At 37.0% G+C, this 21,046-nt stretch overlaps 1 long non-coding RNA gene, 1 other non-coding gene and 2 pseudogenes across 2 annotated transcripts; 2 read left to right on the top strand and 2 right to left on the bottom strand.

The window, feature by feature from the left end:
• Window positions 1–2,583: 2,583 nt before the first annotated feature.
• Window positions 2,584–4,681, bottom strand: LOC137821406 (UPF0481 protein At3g47200-like; annotated as a pseudogene).
• Window positions 4,682–4,695: 14 nt separating this feature from the next.
• Window positions 4,696–5,545, top strand: LOC137823126 (UPF0481 protein At3g47200-like; annotated as a pseudogene).
• Window positions 5,546–7,014: 1,469 nt separating this feature from the next.
• Window positions 7,015–7,743, bottom strand: LOC137833740 (uncharacterized). Its single transcript, XR_011084841.1, has 2 exons — window positions 7,531–7,743; window positions 7,015–7,416 (listed from the first exon to the last, which is right to left on the bottom strand). It is a non-coding gene; the product is annotated as an uncharacterized lncRNA (long non-coding RNA).
• Window positions 7,744–18,075: 10,332 nt separating this feature from the next.
• On the top strand, window positions 18,076–18,149 carry TRNAI-AAU (transfer RNA isoleucine (anticodon AAU)). The gene has a single exon. It is a non-coding gene; the product is annotated as a tRNA-Ile (tRNA).
• The last annotated feature ends 2,897 nt before the right edge of the window (window positions 18,150–21,046 follow it).

Below are 21,046 nucleotides of genomic sequence, written 5' to 3'. Positions count from 1 at the left end.
TGGTAAGTGGTGGTAGCCGGATTAGGCTTCAGGAGGATTCCCTTAACAACCCCATTGATATGGTAGTTGGTACCCCTGGCAGGGTTCTTCAGCATATTGAAGAGGGAAACATGGTCTATGGTGACATCAAATACTTGGTGAGTATCTCACAAGTGACAGTTTTTAATAGACAACAATGAGGGTAAGCTTCACTTACCCATGGTGGTCTTTGCTTTGCAGGTATTAGATGAGGCAGACACAATGTTTGATCGGGGTTTTGCTCCTGATATGCGCAAGTTTCTGGGCCCATTAAATAGTCGTGCTTCAAAACCTGATGGCCTAGGTTTTCAGACTATCTTGGTAACTGCAACCATGACAAAGGTGTGTGTGCACCATAATCTTGTTGGCTACATGCAAATTAAATACTAATGGTTTAGGAGATTATTCTTAAAATGTGTAGTCCGGTGGTCCTTTTTCACTTTTCTGAATTCTGGACAATCCCTTTTATATTTAAACGCAATGCATTTTCCATGTCTCACCCAGGTTGCTTTTCTTTCACTCTCATGAGATACAAGTAGGGTTGGTCTTGGATTTTTGAAATTCCAATCTAGATCCAATCCAAATCCAAGTAAATGGATTAGATTTAAAATTCATATCCATTTTAACTGATCAAATTTATTTAGATTTTTTTTAAATCCATTTAAAGTGGATTAAATCCACTATTTTAATTAGATTAAATTCACTTTGTCAATTACATTAAATCCATTTTGATATGGACACATACTAACTTGACTCGAACTGGGCCTAAGCCGACTCAACCTGGACGCGGACCAACTCGGCTCGCCATCGCCCTAGGTCTGCTAGACTCGACATCGGCCCGGGCCCGAACAACTTGACATCGGCTCGGGTCCGACCACTCGACATTCCGGGCTCGGAAGACACGATATCGGCCCGGGCTCGAACGACTCGACATCGACCCAGGCCCGAACAACTTGATATCGGCCCAGACCCGCTCAACTCGACATCGTCCCGGGCCCGCTCGACTCGACATCGACCCGAGCCCGCTCGACTAGACATCGGCCCAGGTCTGCTCGACTTGACATCGACCCAGGCCCGCTCAACTCGACATTGGCACAGGCCCACTCGACTTGACATTGACCCGGGCTTGCTCAGCTCGACATCGGCTCGGGCCCACTAGGCTCGACATCGGCTCGGGCCCACTAGGCTCGACATCGGCTCGGGCCCACTAGGCTCAACATTGGCACGAGCCTGCTAGACTTGACATCGACCCGGGCCCGAACGGTTCAATATCGGCCCGGGCCTACTCTACTCTACATCGGCCCGGGCTCGCTCGTCTCAATATCGGTCTTGGCCCGCTCGGCTCGACATTGTCCCAGACCTGTTGGGCTCGACATCGGCCTGGGCTCGCTCGGCTTGGCATCAGCCTTGGCCCAGTCGTTCGGATATCGGCCCATGCCCGCTCGACTCGATATCGGACCCAAAAGACTCAACTCGACATGGGCCTGAACCGGCTCGACTAGACATTTGCCTGGGCCAACTCGGCTCGATATCGGCCCCAGCCGACTCGGGTCGACTCAATATCGGCCACTCAGCTCGACTTGGCCCAGGGTTTACTCGGCTCGATTTTGGCCTGGAACAACTTGGCTCGACTTTGGCCTAGAACAACTTGGCTCGACTTTGGCCCATACCAACTCGATTCGACTTGGGCCCGGACGACTCGTCTCGATGTGGACTTGGGCTGACTTTGCTCAACCTGGGCTCGGATTGTCTTGGCGCAACCTGGATCGGGCCAAATCATAATCCAACCCAAAATGCAATTTGGATAACCAAAAAACTGTATTCAATCTATATCTAATCCATATTCAATTAAATGGATTGGATTTAAAATCCAAAAATATGGATTTGGATTTGAGATAAATCCATTTAAATGGATTAGAACTAATATGGATTTGGATAATTATGGATTGAATTTTGTATTTTGAATTTTTTGCCCACCCTTAAATACAAGTCTAGGTTGTTGTTTTGATATAGGATGTGGTGGTACCAACTGACGTTAAAAAAAATTATAATTATGTCTCGTTTTCTTATGATGTTAGTTTTATCACATATTTTTTTGCCATATATGTCTTGGTAATTATGAAAAAATGACATCTTAAAATTTAATAATAGAGAGAATATGTGTCCACCAGGTGATTGTATTAATTACAATCCTAATTGCAACTTTAGAAAAGTTATTTGTGACTTCTTTGAGCATAAAATGAATTTACACATATTGTTGTGAACTTAATTTAAAAAAAGAGGGGAGGTTAAAAATAAAATATAAACAATAGAAAATTCTTCTAATCTTTATTATTTGATAAAAGAATAATATTACAAACATTTCCTTACACAACTAAGACTCTATCATCATCAAACGTCTTCTTTTCCAATTGATTTTCATATTCCACAATTAGCAACTCAACTACTTACCATCTACACATAAACAAATGCAAATGTTACTATAATTTCGTAAAATAGTTCAAATTGATATAATAATATTTTTTACCAGAAAATAGTGAGGCGATTGAACACATATAGTCTGAATAAACGTGAGGATAAGTAAAACAATTACAGCAGTTGTAGATGTTATTTTTCAATGAGTGTTGAAGTAGTCAAGTAAGCATATAGCCTTATATTTGTTTGTTATAAAGGTTTTCATAAAAGTTATTTAAGTTATTGCATAAAGAAAAATAATGTGAATTAAAATATGGCATGCTAAGATTTGAGCTCGGACCGTTAATCATTGTAGCCACTGCATTAGCATCACCCATCCAATTCATAATAATTTTCTTATCTACCAATACCTTCACATTTTTTTCAGAGTCGATGAGAAAATTTAGAATCCTTAGATATTGATTAATAATGTTTGTACATTGAATGTGACAATGCTCAAATGTCGCTATATTTTTGAAAAATATTGAATGTGACAATGCTCAAATGTCGCTATATTTTTGAAAAATATTTATGTGTAGTCATTGATATTCAAGATCGACATTATAAACATACCATCCAAATAGGTCAAGTCAAGTAAGTCTTTATTTGGATTCTCTTCGAACTCAATACCTGTCTCTGATAGTTGACTTGCACTATATAGATGTTTAATTTCTTTCCATTCATTTGGTGTTCCAACATGAAGTTTTGATGATGATATTAGAGAATGTCTTAGAAGATCCGTGAAGTGCCTTGGACACATGGTTGGACGAAAGGTTCCAATTTCAAGGTTCCTAAAATAGTTGAAAGAAATCTCAATAGATGAGGAGAATAGTAGATTCATATACGTGAGGTTGTAAAATTGTTCAAGAATAAAGAATGGAAGTTGATTTTCCAGTAGTATCAAGTCATTCTTAATATCCGTTTCATTGTTTTATGAACAAAGAGTCTCTTCCTCCCCATCACTCTATGTATGTCATCTTAGAAAAAAGTTCAATTATGAAACAAGCATCAACCAAAATGATCTTTAAGAAATCATCTTTATCTATTATATTAAATAGGATATGCATAACAAAATCGAATTTCTTCTTCTATCTCTTTAATTTTGACAACAAAATTTCTCATATCTAGTTGTATTCGATTTAGAAATCCCTTGAGATATTTGAGTTTATTCTCTTCCATTAACTCAAAACTGTTGTCTGCTTTGTGATGATAATGGTCAATTTATTTTCACGAATTCTTGGTGGTATCCATCCCACTCCATTTTGAACCATCTCACTCCATCTTCTCTCTAAAGGTTGTATTTCAATTGCTAAATCTCTTGATTTGTCCTCAGGTGTGGTTAATATTGAAATATTAATCTAAAGAAATTTTTAAAGATTAAGTAACATAATTTTATACAGGAATTTTTTATATAATTTATTTATTTAATAGCAAAAATAAGGGAAAAGATGTTGGATGTTATACTTTTTTTTTTAATATGTACATTTTTTGTATAATTTTTTTTTATATAAAAGTACATATTAAAAAAAAGTTTAACCTTCAATATCTTTGTTCCTTAGTTTTTCTATGAAATAAATTATATAAAAAATCCCTAAAAATTATAAAATTATGTTTTTAAAAATTTCTTTAGATTAATAATTTTTTTTTAATGTTTAGTAAATATATTAACTTAGAGACCAAATTGTTAGATATTCATAATTTCTACTTGGGAAAGGGTAACATTTTATAAGGATTAAATTTGTAGGCTTTCCAATTTATTAATATTATAGCAATTGAAATACAATGTTTAGAGAGAAAATAGAGTGAGATGGTTCAAAATGTGAAATCTCCAAAAGAGTATGGTTTCCATAGACAATGTATTTATAGGATAACACAGAATTTGTGAAAATAATCTAAAGCCTACCCTCCTAAAATTGTTTCCATTGACCTTTATCATCACAGAGAAGACAACAGTTTTGAGTCAATGGAAGAAATAAATTCAAATATCTCAAAGGATTTCTAAATCGAACACAACTAGCTATGAGAGAATTTGTTGTCGAAATTAGAGAGATGGAAGAAGAAATTCAATTTTGTTATGCTGATCCTATTAAATATAATAGATAGAGATGATTTCTTAAAGATTATTCTGGTTGATGCTTGCTTCATAATTGAACTTTTTTCTAAGATGACATACATACCGGGATTGGGAGGGAAGAGACCCTTTGTTCATAAAACAATTGAACGAATATTAAGGATGACTTGATACTACTGGAAAATCAACTTCCATTCTTTATTCTTGAACAATTTTACAACCTTACGTATATGAATCTACTATTCTCCTCCTCTCTTGAGATTTGTTTCAACTATTTTAGGAACCTTGAAATTGAAACCTTTCGTCCGACTATGTGTACAAGGTACTTCACGGATCTTCTGAGACTTTCTCTAATATCATCATTAAAACTTCATGTTGGAACACCAAATGAGTGGAAAGAAATTAAACATCTATATAGTGCAAGCCAACTATCAAAGACAGATATTTTGAGTTAGAAGAGAATTCAAATAAAAATGTACTTGACTTGACCTATTCGGATGGTATGTTTATAATGTCAATCTTGAATATCAATTACTACATAAAAATATTCTTCAGAAATATAATAACATTGTCACATTCAATGTACAAACATTATTAATCAATATATAAGGATTCTAAATTTTTTTATCGACTCTGAAAAAGATGTGAAGGTATTGGTGGATAAGAAAATTATTATGAATTGGATGGGTGATGCTAATGCAGTGGCTACAATGATTAACGATCTGAGCTCAAATCTTAGCATGCCATATTTCAATTCACATTATTTTTCTTTATGCAATAACTTCTATGAAAATCCTTTTAACAAACAAATATAAGGTTATATGCTTACTTGACTACTTCAACACTCATTGGAAAATAACATCTACAACTGCTGCAATTGCTTTACTTATCTTCACGTTTATTCAGAATATATGTTCAATCGTCTCACTATTTACGGTAAGAAATATTATTATATCAATGTGAACTATTTTTATGAAATTATAGTAACATTTTCTTGTTTATGTGTAGATGGTAAGTAGTTAGGTCGCTAATTGTGGAATATGAAGATCAATTGGAAAAGAAGATGTTTGATGATTCTATCTCGAGTCTTAGTTGTGTAAGGAAATGTTTGTAATGTTATTCCTTTATCAAATAATAAAGATTAGAGGAAGTTTTTTATTGTTTCTATTTTATTTCCAACCTCCCTTTTCTTTTTTAATTAACTTCACACAACAATCTGTGTAAAGTCATTTTATGCTAAAAAAAAGTCAGGAAATACTCTTTTAAAGTTGTAATTAATACAATCATATGAGTAATTTGTGTACACATATTTCTTTTATTATTAAATTTCAAGTTGTCGTTTTTTCAATAGTTACCACCAAGGCATATATGGCAAAAAACCTGAGATAAAATTGACATCATAAGAAAACGAAATACACTAGTGGAAAAAGAGGAAACAATGACGACCTATTATGACGGGTGTAGTGTACCTATCATAAAAAATGATACGGTGACATTTTTGTAATAATCATAAGATTTATTATGATGGTTAAAACTATAGCTAACATAATAAGTATTTACTATGTCTCTTAAGTGTAGAACCGTCATAGTAAGTGTATACTTGTGCGGTGAGTAGTTTCTTCATCTTCGTGGTTCTCTTTGTTCGCGTTTATTCTGGTGTGTTTTTACCTAATGTTCACTGTTGTTATGGTTTGATGTTGGAATGTGCAACTTAATGGAATTGTGTGATTGGTCTTGCTTGGGTGTTTGGATGTCTGATTGTGCGGTGAGTGCAATTGAAAATAGGTTGCATACGCATCCCCTGGTCTTCTGCCTGTCCTTACATCTTAGTAGATGTTTCATCTTTCATCCGTCTTGGTTACGGACGGTAAGATTTGGACCAAAAATTCAATAGACAATACTGGTCTTATTTTTGTCATAAAAGAATCTTATTATATCATTGCAAATCTGTAAAATATATGACGGCTCAATTATCATGAGCCAGTAAAGCAAAAAACTGTAAGCATTAATCAAACCCAACTGATTTTCTGGGATTCATTCACTGATTCTTTTGAATCATTTAGAATTTTGTTTTGATATCTGTTTGAAGGTCAAGTGCTTCAACAATCTTGGAGTTTATGATCTATTGCATCAATACATAATGCATACACATCATATGTCCTTTATGGTAAGTAGATAATTTACCTAAGTTAATTTTGTTTGCAAGTTAAATCTCACTCTTATTTCTCTATCTTCCCTTTCATCAGTATATTTGCCCCTTGTTGCAATTAATGTACATCATATAGTATCTCAAGTTCAGAAACCAAACTTTGAGTGGCTAAAGTCACATCAAAGGTAATATCTTGTTATTGTTGTATTATGTTTAGAATAAATTTTATGGTGTACTTTTCGTACAAAAAATTTCCTAATGTATCTCTTATACAAATCTTTAGATATCGTACAATGATGATGGAAAAAATGGACATTTCGAATACCTGGCGCCACAAAATCCCACCGCATATTGGAAGGCACTTATCAGCAAGTTCCTTTGTAGAAGATTTAATTTCTCCATTGTTACATATTCTGTCCCCGCCAACTATAAGACCGGCGATGTACTAATTCTACTTGTTCTGAATATAGTCTTCTTATCTAATCAATTTTGTCTCCTTGTCTTCATCATCTATAGTTGCACAAGTAGATTTAATTGCAGATTCCTTATTATTTGATGTTGAAGTGTGTATAAAGAAGGCCACTATAAGCTCAATAAGGTTACTGGAATGATTTTGGTTCTAGAAGTAGTAGTTACTTAAGCTTTTTTCCCTTAACTGGAATGATTTGTCTTTAATGTGGTAGTTGTTGGAGATCCATGTACATACAATGTAAAGATTAGATACCTACATGTAAGCAAGCAAACAAGCTTTAGTGTAATTAGATATTCATTGTGTCAAAATCAATATTGAAAGAGGGACCTAATCATTCACACTGATTCAAGTTGCTAATGGTTGTACCTTGGTGCATATCATCTCACTGAATATTCACAATTTACAATGATATCTGCTAATCCATTGGCACTTTTTCTTCCTCCTGCTCATTTTGATGCTTTCCATGCTGTCATTGTTGATACAAGCATTCATATCAGCCTACTAAAAGGTAGTTATCACACTTCTCAACAGAAGGTATCCGGGTTTGTCAGACTTCCAGTTTTTGAAGTTCAAACTAGTCATTACACCATTTCGGTTTGAATATCATGAATATATCATTAGAATCAATCAGTCCTCTCGGCAAGGAGTAGTCTTAGAACTTAGAAGTTGTTTCCCTGTTTGCTTAAAGGTTAATATTTTCTTTTACATCATTTTTGTCTCCACCAAAAGCGAAACCTTCTACCTTAGACCGGATGCTTGATAACGATTAAAGTTAGAGAAATGAAATTACTAATAACTTTTGAAATTTTTCTTAAATATCTGATAAATATAGTTGGCTATTTATTTGAAATAAACTACACTAAATACTATAATAATATACCAATCTAAATGCATAGTAAGAATTTTGGTTTGCTGATAAAAGGGCAAGCAAGTATCTAATCTGTAAGTTCTATAATACCCATGAAGATTCAAGATGGATTTGTAAAGTTGTGTAATGCATTGTAAGAATGAAAAGTTCTGATGTTCTATCCTAAATCTGTCATTGAATTTTAATAAAGAGTCAACTACTGCCACTGATAAGTCAGGAATTTAATAGTTTTTCGTATGCTTGGTGAATAGACTTCACACAAACCTAGATAAATAGATTCCCTCATTAAAATCATAGTAATCAATCTTGCGGTGCATAGCAGCAACAGCAAGCTCTTAAACACAAAGTGAATTGCAGGGGATATCTGCTATAACTATTCTAAAATTTTGAGAAGCTAATTAAATAATTTATACCACATGCAAAAATGCTAAAGATAATACCCAAAAGCAAGACATGATCATAATTAATAATCAAAATGAGAACAGAGCATTGCCATGGGGATAGAAAAGAGCACCGTCACGAGGTTGGCCAGAAACTCCACATCAACACCAGAAATGTCACCAGAAATCTTAACAAAGGTAAGAATTATACTATTATAGAGCTGACACGGAGAGAGAACAAAACAAAGTAATATCGTATAGTGAAGGTTGGGACTAGGGTGTCACCAGAAAACCACCATAGATGGGTGATTTTTCACACTGGCCGAAAAGCAGAAACAGAATCACAGAACAGAGAGGAGAGTAGCGATGGAGTTATGTTTCTATGGACAGATTTGGAGTGGTTTTGATGAGTCAAGAAAAGGTAATATCTATGGTTTTATTTTAAAAGAAAAATTAGTTTGTGTGAATTTAAGATCCATACATATCCGAAGAGATAGCTTTTGGCTAGATCCTTCAAAGCATTATAAGATTCTAAAATATAACAAGTCTCAAATTTTTTAGTTTTTTTAAAGAGATTTAAAAAAATTATACAGCCTTTATTTATACTTTTTTATGTATGTTTCAGTTTATTCTTCTAGCTTTTGTTACCGTATACGTTAGGAATAAGGACAGGAGGCGGAGAATGCAGATCAGAGTGAAAATTGTTCTTTGAAGGTGGAATGAAGTTTGAGTCGCATGTTTATTGTTCTTAATTGAGACTTGCCTTGGATCAGATAAACTTGTTTTTGGATTTTGATCTTCTGATACTAGAATAAGTTTATTTATGCAGGGCCTGTAGTTGATGGTGGTGAAGATGCATTAAGAGTACTAAAAAGATAACGTTGTGTGGACGTATTTGGACAAGTGTGGGCACATAAGCAAATCCAATGAATGAACAAAAGTAACTTCCATGCCACTTGTTACTTCTATTTATTGGTCACTAATGTGTACTATTTAATGTCTAAAGTGTTTTGATCCTATAATATTATGATTCAAGTAGTTTATGAAATAGGAGACAATATTTATAGTGCTAGATACTCGTAACTAACAATTTAGTTTCTCTGGAGAGTATAAGGTCACGGTCTAATGATAAAAGGAATTATTAAGAGAATTTTATCTTTTAAACGAATTTATTAATCTTAATGTAGGGGGAGTTTGTGTTGTTTACACAAGAAGCATTCTAATAATAATAATAATATGTTTAGAATATTACTAAGTTACTGCATTCTAATAATAATATTATGTTTAAAATTTAATAGGTTACTGTGTTAGTGTATAAAATATTATTAGGTTAACTTATAATATTTCAATTGGGTCTTTAATTTAGGATAGCTTTGTTGTTAGGGTTCTCACTAGCAGAATCACTGTCGCCGCCGCACACACCATCATCGGAACCGTGCGTCGCCGCTGTCCACTCTCATGGAACCTTGTGCCACCGCAACAAGCCTTATTTTTTCTGCTTTTTTGGCTTTCTCCGTTCTCTGTTAGCATCCCGTGATGCAAAAAACGACCGTCATGGACTACCATGAAAATCCCACATCGCCACCGTCATAGGCGGTGACCAGAAAATCCGCCACCACTTTTCGCGATGGCGATGCTTAGTTTATTGAAAACACTGAGTTCAACAACCTGACCTCAAAGTGTGGAACAGGGATGTCTTTGGTAATTTGGAGACATGCAAGAAGAAGGTATTGCAGGATATTGAGGACTTAGACAATCAAGACTGCACCGGGAGCCTAAGGGAAAGTGAAAGGTTAAGAAGGGTGGAATTGGTCAGTCGGCTGAAGGAAACTAACATCAAGTTAGAATCTCTTATCCGCCAAAAGGCCAGAGTTAGCTGGTTCAAGAATGGTGACTCTTGCACAAAATTCTTCCACTCTTCATTAAGATGGAGAAGAATTAGAAATGAAGTGAAGGGAGTGGAGGTTATGGGCCTATGGAGCGAGGAGCCTAGCGTCGTTCGGACGGAAGCGAAGAAGTTGTTTCAAAACAGATTTGAAGCGACTAAAGACTTAGGCGTTAGAATGGACATGGTGGATTTCAAGACCTTATCTGCTTCTGATAACATGTGCCTTTTAGAAAGATTCTCTCAGGAGGAAATAAAGGAAGCGGTGTGGCAATGTGAAGGATCAAAGAGTCCAGGACCCGACGGGTTCAACTTCAATTTTATAAAGAAGAGCTGGGCCTTCCTGAAGGTAGAGGTCCAGGCACTAATGAACCTTTTTCATGAAACAGGACAGATACCGAAGGGGTGTAATGCGTCCTTCGTAGCATTAATACCCAAAGTTAAGAACCCCGTTTACCTTGACCAATACAGACCAATATCCTTAGTTGGCGCCATATACAAAATTATTGCAAAAGTATTGGCTGGGAGGATTAAGAAGGTGTTACCCTCGGTTATTGACGACTGCCAATCGGCTTTCTTGAAGGATAGAGGCATCCTTGACAGTGTGCTTATGGCTAATGAGGTTGTGGAGGATCTTAGGAAGGGTGGGAGAAGTGGGCTATGTCTAAAGGTGGATTTCGAAAAGGCCTATGATTCGGTCCGATGGGAGTTCCTTTTTGATATGTTGCATAAATTGGGATTCCATAGCAAGTGGATAAGTTGGATCAAAGGTTGTATGGAGAGTGCTACTGTGTCCGTCCTCGTGAACGGAAGCCCAACGGAAGAATTCCACCCTAAAAGGGGTCTCAGGCAAGGCGACCCGCTTGCCCCGTTTCTCTTCCTAGTAGTAGCTGAAGGATTGACTGGGCTAGTAAGACAAGCAGTGAGGGCTGATCTATTATCTGGTCTAAAGATTGGCCGGGAGGAGCTCCAACTTTGCATTCTCCAATTTGCAGATGACATCGTGTTTGTTTGCGAGGATTCCTTCAGGAACGTCATAACCCTAAAGGCTATCCTTAGGGGCTTTGAGGTTGCATCAGGATTGAAGATTAATTTTCAGAAGTCCAAGCTAGCGGGCATTAATGTCCATAACAACGATCTTCTTTGTTACACGAAGACTTTGAACTGCAATCAGATGGATGTTCCTTTTAAGTACCTGGGTCTTGAGGTGGGAGGCAATCCACGCAAGAAGAAGTTTTGGGACCCAGTCCTTAGTAAGCTTAAAGCTAGGCTCAGTGTATGGAAAGGGAGGTTCTTATCCATGGCTGGGAGAATATGTGTCATAAAGTCTGTACTCACTGCTGTACCTCTGTATTATTTATCTTTGTTCAGAGCGCCGAACTCAGTGTGCAAGAGCATCACTACCATTCAAAGGAGGTTTTTGTGGGGATGGGGGAAGGAAACGAAACCAATATCATGGGTAAGCTGGGAGAATATGTGCAAAGCGAAAGAAGAAGGAGGTTTAGGCCTTACTGACATCCGCAAGTTCAACTATGCTTTATTGGCCAAGTGGAGATGGCGGTGGTTATTAGAGGAGCGAGAAAAATGGAAGGAGCTGTTGGAATCAAAATATGGAACAAACAGCGAGCCAATACAAACACCTATCAAAAGGCAGTCATGGTGGTGGAGAGACCTGAATAGAGTGTGCAGGGAGGGAGAAGGTGATGGATGGTTCCAAGCAGAAATCGGATGGAAACTAGGAAGGGGCGACAGGGTACGATTCTGGGAGGATGTATGGATCGGGAACATTAACCTCAAAACGCTATTCCCCAGACTACACTCCCTATCACTCAACCAGGGACAAAGGGTGAATGAGGTAGGTGTGTGGGAAGGATCAGTATGGCGTTGGACTTTAAGCTGGAGACGTGACAGATTCGAATGGGAATCGGAGTTGGTAACTGAGCTTATAACTCTCATATCAAGGGCTACTGTTAAAGGGGAGGAGCCAGATCTACAGGTATGGGGATACGGAGACAATGGGGGCTTCACGGTGAAATCAGCATACTTGTGTTTAATCAAGAGCGGTAATGGAACTCAGAGCGAAGTGTTTAAGCTCCTATGGAAGGCAAAGGCCTTTCCTAATGTCATCATCACTGCATGGAGAGCTCTCCTGGATAGACTACCAACTAGAGAGTGCTTGAGCAGGAGAGGGGTGGAGCTGGAATCTAACTTATGTGTGTTATGCCAAGAAGAGATCGAATCCTGCCAACATCTCTTTATGGAGTGTGGCTTGGCTAGGAGCGTATGGGGCCAGTGTTATAGGTGGATTGGTGCCCTGTCTGTACAACATAACGATATGAAGAGCCACTTCGAGAGTTTCCATTTAATTCAGGCCAACAAAAAACAGAACATGGTATGGAAAGGTATATGGGCAGCAATAATAAGGTGCATTTGGGAGCACAGAAACACGGTGGTGTTCAAGCAAGGTTTAGTGGATGCAGAAGAGGTGTTCCAAAAAGCTCAACTTAAATCGTGGTTATGGATGAAACATAAGGCACAAAGGTTTGATTACTCCCTTGTGGATTGGATTTTGAATCCAATGCCCTGTATCAAGAGCTATAAGTAAAGGGAACAGGAAGAGGGTCTGTCTGTGTTCTGGTGAGGGGTCTAGGGAGGAATTGGGTCTGCTCTGTTGAAAAGGGATGGTTCTGATGTGGGTGCATAAGGAAAAGACACTGTATGATGGTTTGGTATGGTAGGCAAAATGCCTCTGCCAGCGACTACGAAGGCACCTAAGGGGAGCAGGTGAACAAAGGATTGATGGGGATTGGACACTAAGATGACTGTCGGTCATGGAGCTGCGAAGGAGAAATATGGAAGCGCTCACTCTGGGTGTGCAAAGGAAAATAAATAATACAGGATGTTTGAAGGTCAGAGACGGGTGAGAGGTATTGACTCTCTGGACTGATGTTTACGGGATGCTGGAGCCATCATATTCTTTACTGCTAAGGCGTTTTCATGGTGCTCTTGGTACATGGTTAACGCTGATATGAAGGGGGCGAGGATACCACGGTTTTTGGGTGGATGGCATAGTGTAAGTGGTTTGGTCTTTGGTGTGATAACAGTCACAGGATTGAGGCACTTTTTTTGGGTGGAAGGAACAAGAGGAAGATGAGAAAGATGGTGGCACGAAGGAGTCGAATCTTGGCAGGAATTGCTTGCTTTCATCTCCTATGATGAAAGGCCCTGTTGGGACTACAATATCTCTTCTCAGAATATACTTCCAAATCTCTTAGTGAACCTTGGCAACTGCCAGCTGCAGCTCCAGAGAGAATATTTGAGATGGAGATTTCCCAATTTGTGTCACGACAATCTTTAGTCTGTGCGATCAATGCTATAGCTACCTTCTAAAGGTGGGAGGGAACACTAGATAGTGCCACTCGGGTGAGAACAGGGCAAGGATCTGGGGCTGGAACAGCTGTCAGGTCAGGAGGACTCTGCATCCAGAGTTTATCCCTTAACTTTTTTGCTGTTTTGCAGGTATAACACCTTTTGAAGCATAACAAGGGAGAACAAGAAACAGCCTGGGCTGGCAAAATCTGGTTCAAGACATTTCTAGGACGTGTCATGAGGGAGAAGTGAAGGAGGATCAACACAGGTGCTGGGAACTCTTAAACATGTCATCATCAGAGGCTGTGAAGAAGAGTACTATGGCGATGTCAGACTTGTGATCATGTTTCAGTCATTGGAGGCAGAGATCAGTGACATTGGGTGGACATGAACATCATCTCTTCCTTACCCTTTGATGAGATAAATGCAGGGATCCCTTGTGGAGATGAGGTGATGGATCATGCAGCAATGGAAATTTTCAGGTTTCTGTGGAGTTTTCCTGGAACAACCTAATATACTCTGAGGCAGCTACGTTACTAGAATGATCAGGAGGAAATGCAGAGACGGTGGAGATGAGAAGTGGAACGTATGAGGCGGTCTGCAGAAGTGACAAGTGGCAACTTCTATGCCTCATACAAACCACCTTACACAACAATCGTTGGTTGCTTGATGGCTGAAAGGCTAAGCAGTGTTTTGTAGAACATCAAAAACATAATAGAAACAGAAGAGGGATGGTGTAGGATGCTTCCTTATGCAGTAGTTTTTTTCTTTTTATGTCCTTCCTGGTTTGGGTTGTCTTTTTTGGAGGTCTTAAAACATGGTGTGTTATGTGTAAAGGGTTGGGATACCCCTTTTGTATCCCTTTTAATTTAATTTCATTCTTTGTTGATAAAAAAAAAACTGAGTTAAAAAAAACTGAGTTCAACAACCTCAAAATAAAATATATCAAACAGAATTAAGAAAGAGAATCATGTCTATTTCTTAAAGTAAAATACTAAGGACAGACAGATATATATACATATATGTACTTTTCTGCCACAAAAACAATTAATACTCTGCTATTACTTATCTATTTTTACTTTTGTTTTCTGCATTGGTAATAATAGAAAACTTTTGACTACTGATAGAAATGTGTCAGACCTTTCCTGTGATAGGAATTTTTTCTCATCATCAACTCTAATGCTGAATATGAAACATGTTCCCACTATTCGTATTCTCATTACGCATTTAGAATAGTTGATCGAAATATTTGCTTTCCTAGGAAAACCAAGTTAATATTTTGGATAATTAATAACGTTAGCTATTAAACAAGATTATATAATAAGTTTGATAGTTGTCATTTATCCTCACCGCTTGCATCCAGACCCTCTCATAATCTGCTATTTGCTTACTACACCATTGTTGATAGCTACTCCCAATCACTGTATTCTCAGTCTGTAATCATATCAATACCATTTTATAAGTATATATCAAATTTTTGGTTTCCGTCTTACATAGTTGTGGAATTTCATCATTCTGCAAAGTTTATTGAATAGTTCATTTGTAGTGAAAGTGGATCCATTTTGCTTATATATGTTGTTGATAATAGAAGAAATTAATGAAGAGTTAGTGAGACAAAATCATAAAGCATATTATAATCCTTAAATAAACTTCGCTCTTCATTGACGGCTAAAGATGATTACTGTAATCATAGGTTATTATTGTATACTAAAGTATCTTGTTCTCCTTTATCAAAAACTCTGAAAAATAAAGAGAAAAAAGAAGACAAGTTTTGCATGTCAAGGCAATGATTCTAACTATGATGTTTCACACTTCAATTTTGTTCATTTTATTTTATTGCTGGTTTGGATTAAAAAGTATACTGCCCATTGAGATTGTTAAACAAAATCTTACATTGAAATCTGTTTCCTTCTTTTATTAGGATATTAACGTTTTTTTTTTGTTAGCTAGCAGTTACAACTGTTTCTTCTGCATAACTCTATAATACTGGGTATTATAAATAACCCATTTCATTCTCTTCCTGTAAGGTGCAATAAATAGCAAATACACTCTTTTTTTTTCATATCTCTCTCTTTCATTATGGCTTCATCATCATCCCTTGTCAATAATTCTGAAAAATTTTCTTCCAAAATAGAAATCCTTATGTCTCATATTTTCCATACTCCCCATCCCCTCTCTCAAACCTTATATTTTATCTTTACATTAAACTTGTTTAGTTATTTATTACACATTAAATTTATTTAAAAAGTCTAATGTCTTCTGATATTTTAAAAACACTAGTACTAATTTTTTTCCTTGTATTAATTAGCAGAACTCCCTACTTTACGTAATGAATATTAGTTTAGCTTGAGGAATTACAATATAAAACATGAATCATTGTATCACATGAATCAGGAAGTGTGCTGAGTTGTGATTGCTCAAGATAATCATATATTTCTCAACAATTTCACCATCTCAGATTCTTTCTCCTCCTTTTTGCTCTATTTACTTCCAATTTTCTTGCATTTTGAGGCATCCATTGTAAAACTTCTATCGATTGCTAACTCTAAAATTCATATCATTACAGTTGAAAGGAATAGATGAATATAGTTATAATGTGAAATACAAATGTGATTACATTCTCAATTTATAGATTGTTTTATAACCTAACTAAGGAAAGAAATAATAGATAATTAAAGCTAGAAATAATGGGTGATTAAAAGGTACAAATCAAATCAAATTACAAACAAATTTGTCCTAATTAATAGAGAATGAAATCTACACTTCATTATGGAATAACTCTTCTGATTATGCAACACTCTCCTTCAAACTGGAGAATGTATATCTTTCATTCCTAGCTTGTAAGTAAGATCTTTGAACTGTTTTGTGGGAAGTCTCTTAGTAAACATATTTGCCAATTGGAGTCTTGAAGGAATGTACTCGGTGGCCTTAACTGGTCAGCCTTGGCTTCTTCATTCACTGATTGGAGGGCTTCTCCACGATTTGTTGTATGGTCATCTCTTCGCTCCTAGTGCGTGCGGGTCTCATGTTCGTGGTTTCTGGAAGCCCCCCTTGACTATTTGCGATTTGAGGGCTGGAACTAGGTTGGAAACTGCAACTGGAACTGAAAAACTTGTGTGGTGGGACTGATGTTTTATATCGGGCCCCACGGTGGGCGCCAAATGTTCCCGCCGGCTGACCGGGATCGTCTTTGCGCGTGGCCTGTCCTCGCGAGCTAGGGCACCTTCGTCTTGCTCCGTCTATGAGTACCTGAAAGAAGTGAACAAAGGGGCGCCCTCGCGGCCGTTTGCACTCCGACGATCAAGTCAGCCAGCGAGAAACACCAAAGTGACTGAAAACTGTATGATTATCTCAATGACTGGAACTGTGTGGCTAAACTGTGTTGCCCTAATTGCCTTGTGCTCACAGCTGGGTGCGCCGTCAAGAACAACTAGGGTTTAGTGCTCTGTGTAATTATGAAAGCGTACCTTACTAGGGCTCTTCGTGCCCTTTATATAGATGAAAACTAGGGTTTACCTTTGCGCTCCTGCTCTTATCTAGGGTTCCTTGGAGAAGGCCCTTGCGCCGCTATTCTTAGGATCTTAGCGTATCTGGCCCATGGACTTCCCTTATCTGGAGTGCAATGAATAACCTTGCGGCCACTTGGGCTCTAACTTAAGCGCTGTATTTCTCGTGCCATCATACTATTTGGGTGCCCTAATTAATCACGTGTCCTGCATGCAGCCTTCCTTGGAGATCTTTAATGAGCACGTGGGCATTGTCACGTGCCCCTTTGACTTGATCGTTTATTCTGTGCAGAGGGTGCCACAGCGCCGCCACCCAACTTAGGGTTATTCCATCGTGTGGGCCCTCTTCTCTGCAAAATGCTTCTGTCACGCGGGTTGACTCTTCGGGCGATGTCTTACTTGGGCGACGTCTTGCTTGGGCGACGTCTTGCTTAGGTGATGTCCTTCTCTTGGGCGATGACTCATCTTGGCGGTGACACATCTCGGCGATAACCGATTATGTATACTGCAGAACGCCGCTTCTACATACGGCGACTATGTTGACTTCTTGACCACCTACCTTTCTCTTGTCCACGTCATCACACCCGATGACCTGGTCGGTACAAAAAGTTGGGTGGCGGTGGGAACACGAATCATGATATATAAAAAAACAAATATAATTATATTATTAAACATTAGAAATAAGCATATTTGTAAAGTTTTCACTAGTCACCTATGTCTAAGTAAACATCAATTATTTTTTAATGCATTTACACCTTCAAAATGAAAATATGCACCAAGCTTGCTCAAAACCCTAAACCAATTATTTCTCTAAAGCACTTATATATACACTACAAAGAACAATTCAAGTTCTAAAGGTAGCAAAACCTAGCTCTAATGGTATCTTGAAATCAATAAACATGTGGCTTATTAGCTTAGTTGGTTAGAGCGTCGTGCTAATAACGCGAAGGTCGCAGGTTCGAGACCTGCATGGGCCATTTTTTTCCTCAGCTAAAATTTAGCATTTTAAAATATTTCATAATAATATAAAAAAACAAACAATTTACGCAATCTAATTTACAATAGTTTTATAATTTACTTTGTAATTATTTTTTGTAACTTAATACTCTTTGTTTCTATGTAAATGTTGTTTAATGTTTCATTACAAAAAATTAATAAAAAAATTAACTTGTATTCATAACAAGAACACACGGTTTAAGGAACACAAATCACAACAAATTAAGCTATAAGTTCATTTGATTGAAACTAAAACAACTTATTTATTTTAAAACCCTATTTGCACCTTTTTCGCATTATCAAATTCGAAGAAAAACTATTTGCACTTTCAATCAATTAAAAACAGAGTATATAAAAGGGTAAAACACGAATTAGGGTAGGGATAAGAGAAAAAAGAGGAACGACAAAAAGACATCAAAAGCTAAGAGAGAATGGAGTGTGGGTTGAGGAAGTGAAGAATACCCTCTTCAGTTTTTTTTCTCGCAAAGTTCCTTTCGATAAGCATCAGTGGGTTCATGACCTTACCACCCTTCGTCGTCTTCATTGTGGAAGAGTGAACCCTCTCTTTCACAAGCTCCTTAGTATTAATATTCCTCTTCTGAAATCGAAATCATTTCCCCCTTTCCTTATTTCTCTTTCAATTCACATATGGAAGGGTTTGGGAAATGACAGTCATCGAGTGGCTTTAGTGGAGGAGTATGGAAAAAGAGTTGGAAAGAATGCTCTATGTGAGGAGGGGTGGGAGGGTTTGCGGTAATGAGAGTGAGAAGATTTAGGATTTAGTGAAAGTGATGGAGATCAAGCCCAAGAGAACATGGAGGCCACTCATCAAGCTCAAGAAGAGGTGGAGGCACAAATGGAGGATGCCCATGGAGGTCAAAGTCCACCTCAAAGGATTACAAGAAGCATGTTCAAAGCCTTGGGAGCAAGAGGACATTTATTTTCTCTTTTTGTAGTGTCTTTAGTTGAAGGTGCTTAGAGGGAAACCTTAGAAACCTCTTTTGTTATAGCATCTTTTAGGTTTTAAATAGGACCTTTAGGGGGGTGTATTAGTAGATAGGTGTAGGTGTAGTTTTTGGGAGGTGTCATAGTAGAAAAAGGTCACACCTCCCATGTGACTTGTTTTTGGTGGGAATTTCAAATGAGTTTATTTGAAATTTCCCACCTATTTTTCAGCACCTTAGGCTATAAATAGAGGTGCTTCCTTTGTAAAATTCAGATTTGAATTTTATCTAAAGAAACTATACTCAAAATTGGAGTGAGCATTTGGAGAGCTTTGAGCTTCTTCTCTAGTCTTATCTTGAAGGACCATGGTTTCCTCAAGTGGCGGCTTCCACACTCATCTAGGAGCATCCATTCTTCTAGTGGCGTGATCATCCAACCATTCCTCCATCTTCATGAGCATTCTCTTCTCCTTCCTTTCTTCTTCTTCAATTTGTTCTTATTGCCTTGAGTTTTGAGTTGTTTTTGTTTCGGTTCCTTTAATTTTCCAGCACCTATTTTCTGTTTAGTTTTTAAATTCTGTTCGGTTCTTTTGTTTTGAAGTTCAATTCTGTTCGGTTTGTTCTTTTCCTTCTCCTTTGTTGATTCAATTTGACAATATTTGGTTCATCCAAATGAGTTTGGGATTTGGTACTTGTTTTGGTGAGTTCTTGATCTTAGAACTATGATCCAACTTCTAAGAAAGTGCCTCTACATTTTCCAGCTCAAGGTGATTCCTCAAAGTGTCAAGAATCTTGTTCTATGTGGCTATTGGAATCACATCATGTGGTATCATGAGTCTTAGGTTCATTCTTGTTTAATTGTTGAGTTGTGTGCACTTTATTTCAAGAGCTCTTTAATTTTTCTTGCAATTTAAGTTTCTGTTTTAGAATTTTAATTGAGTATTCTTGCTGTTTTTCTTTTGCTCCAAGTGTTTGTGGAAAGGTTTATGGCACTCATAATTCTTATGAGTATGGTTGCTCTTTTGGAATGGCATTATCCTTCCTAGAGTTTACCTTAAGCTTCCTTCCACTTGTTACAATTTGTGTTGTGTCTTTTAATTTTTGAATCTTGTTAAGTTTTGTCTTAGTCATGTTATTCCATATATGTCATTACTTCTAGTAGTACTTTTATTGTTTTGATTGTTTCTTGCTTTGGTGTCATATATTTTTTCTGAATTGATGTTGATCCTTTGAGCATTTTCTTTTTAGCATTGAGTTCATACTTGTATTCTAGACCTATACAAGTTCCAATACATCATTTTCTATTATGTCTTTGCTAGTTCATCATCCTGTTTTTTTATTCCTATTAGGATTCCTCTGTTTCTGAAAAAAGTGCTTACTGTTTTTCCTTATTGCAATTGATTTACGTACTGTAAAATTCTGAAATTCTGGATTTGAGATATTGAAAGTGTTAGAAAAGAATAGAAAAAAGAATCATTCAAAAATATGAAGTACACAAAAAATGATAAATAAAATAAAAAAAGTGTACATTCCTGCCGAAAAAAATACGGTAATCTGGCAGTGATTTTAAAAAATTTATTTCTCTCAATTGGCTTACTGTTTTTAATTGATTCCAGTGCCATTTTTGAGTTAACATCTTGAAGTTTCTGTGGTATAAATTTCATAATCCAGTTCGCTCTACAACGTTCCAGTTAAATCAGTGAATATCAAACACAGTTTGCATTAAAAAAAAAATTCCAGTAGCTAAATTTTTTTTGTTTTCTTCATCTACTCTAGTGCTTTTCCTTAGGTATTCTTTTGTGTGCCTACTTTTCTCATTGAGTTCTTTATTTTCTTGATTGTCTTTCATTCTTACTCTTTGAGTTTGTCTTACACATAGTTTTCCTTTTGCAATTACCTTTCCTTGCTTATACCTTTTCTTGTTTGTCTTTATT

Source organism: Phaseolus vulgaris, chromosome 11, assembly GCF_000499845.2.
Source record: "Phaseolus vulgaris cultivar G19833 chromosome 11, P. vulgaris v2.0, whole genome shotgun sequence".
NCBI lineage: Eukaryota > Viridiplantae > Streptophyta > Magnoliopsida > Fabales > Fabaceae > Phaseolus > Phaseolus vulgaris.
Note: the sequence above shows the minus strand (reverse complement) of the source record. Positions and strands in the feature narration are given on the sequence as shown.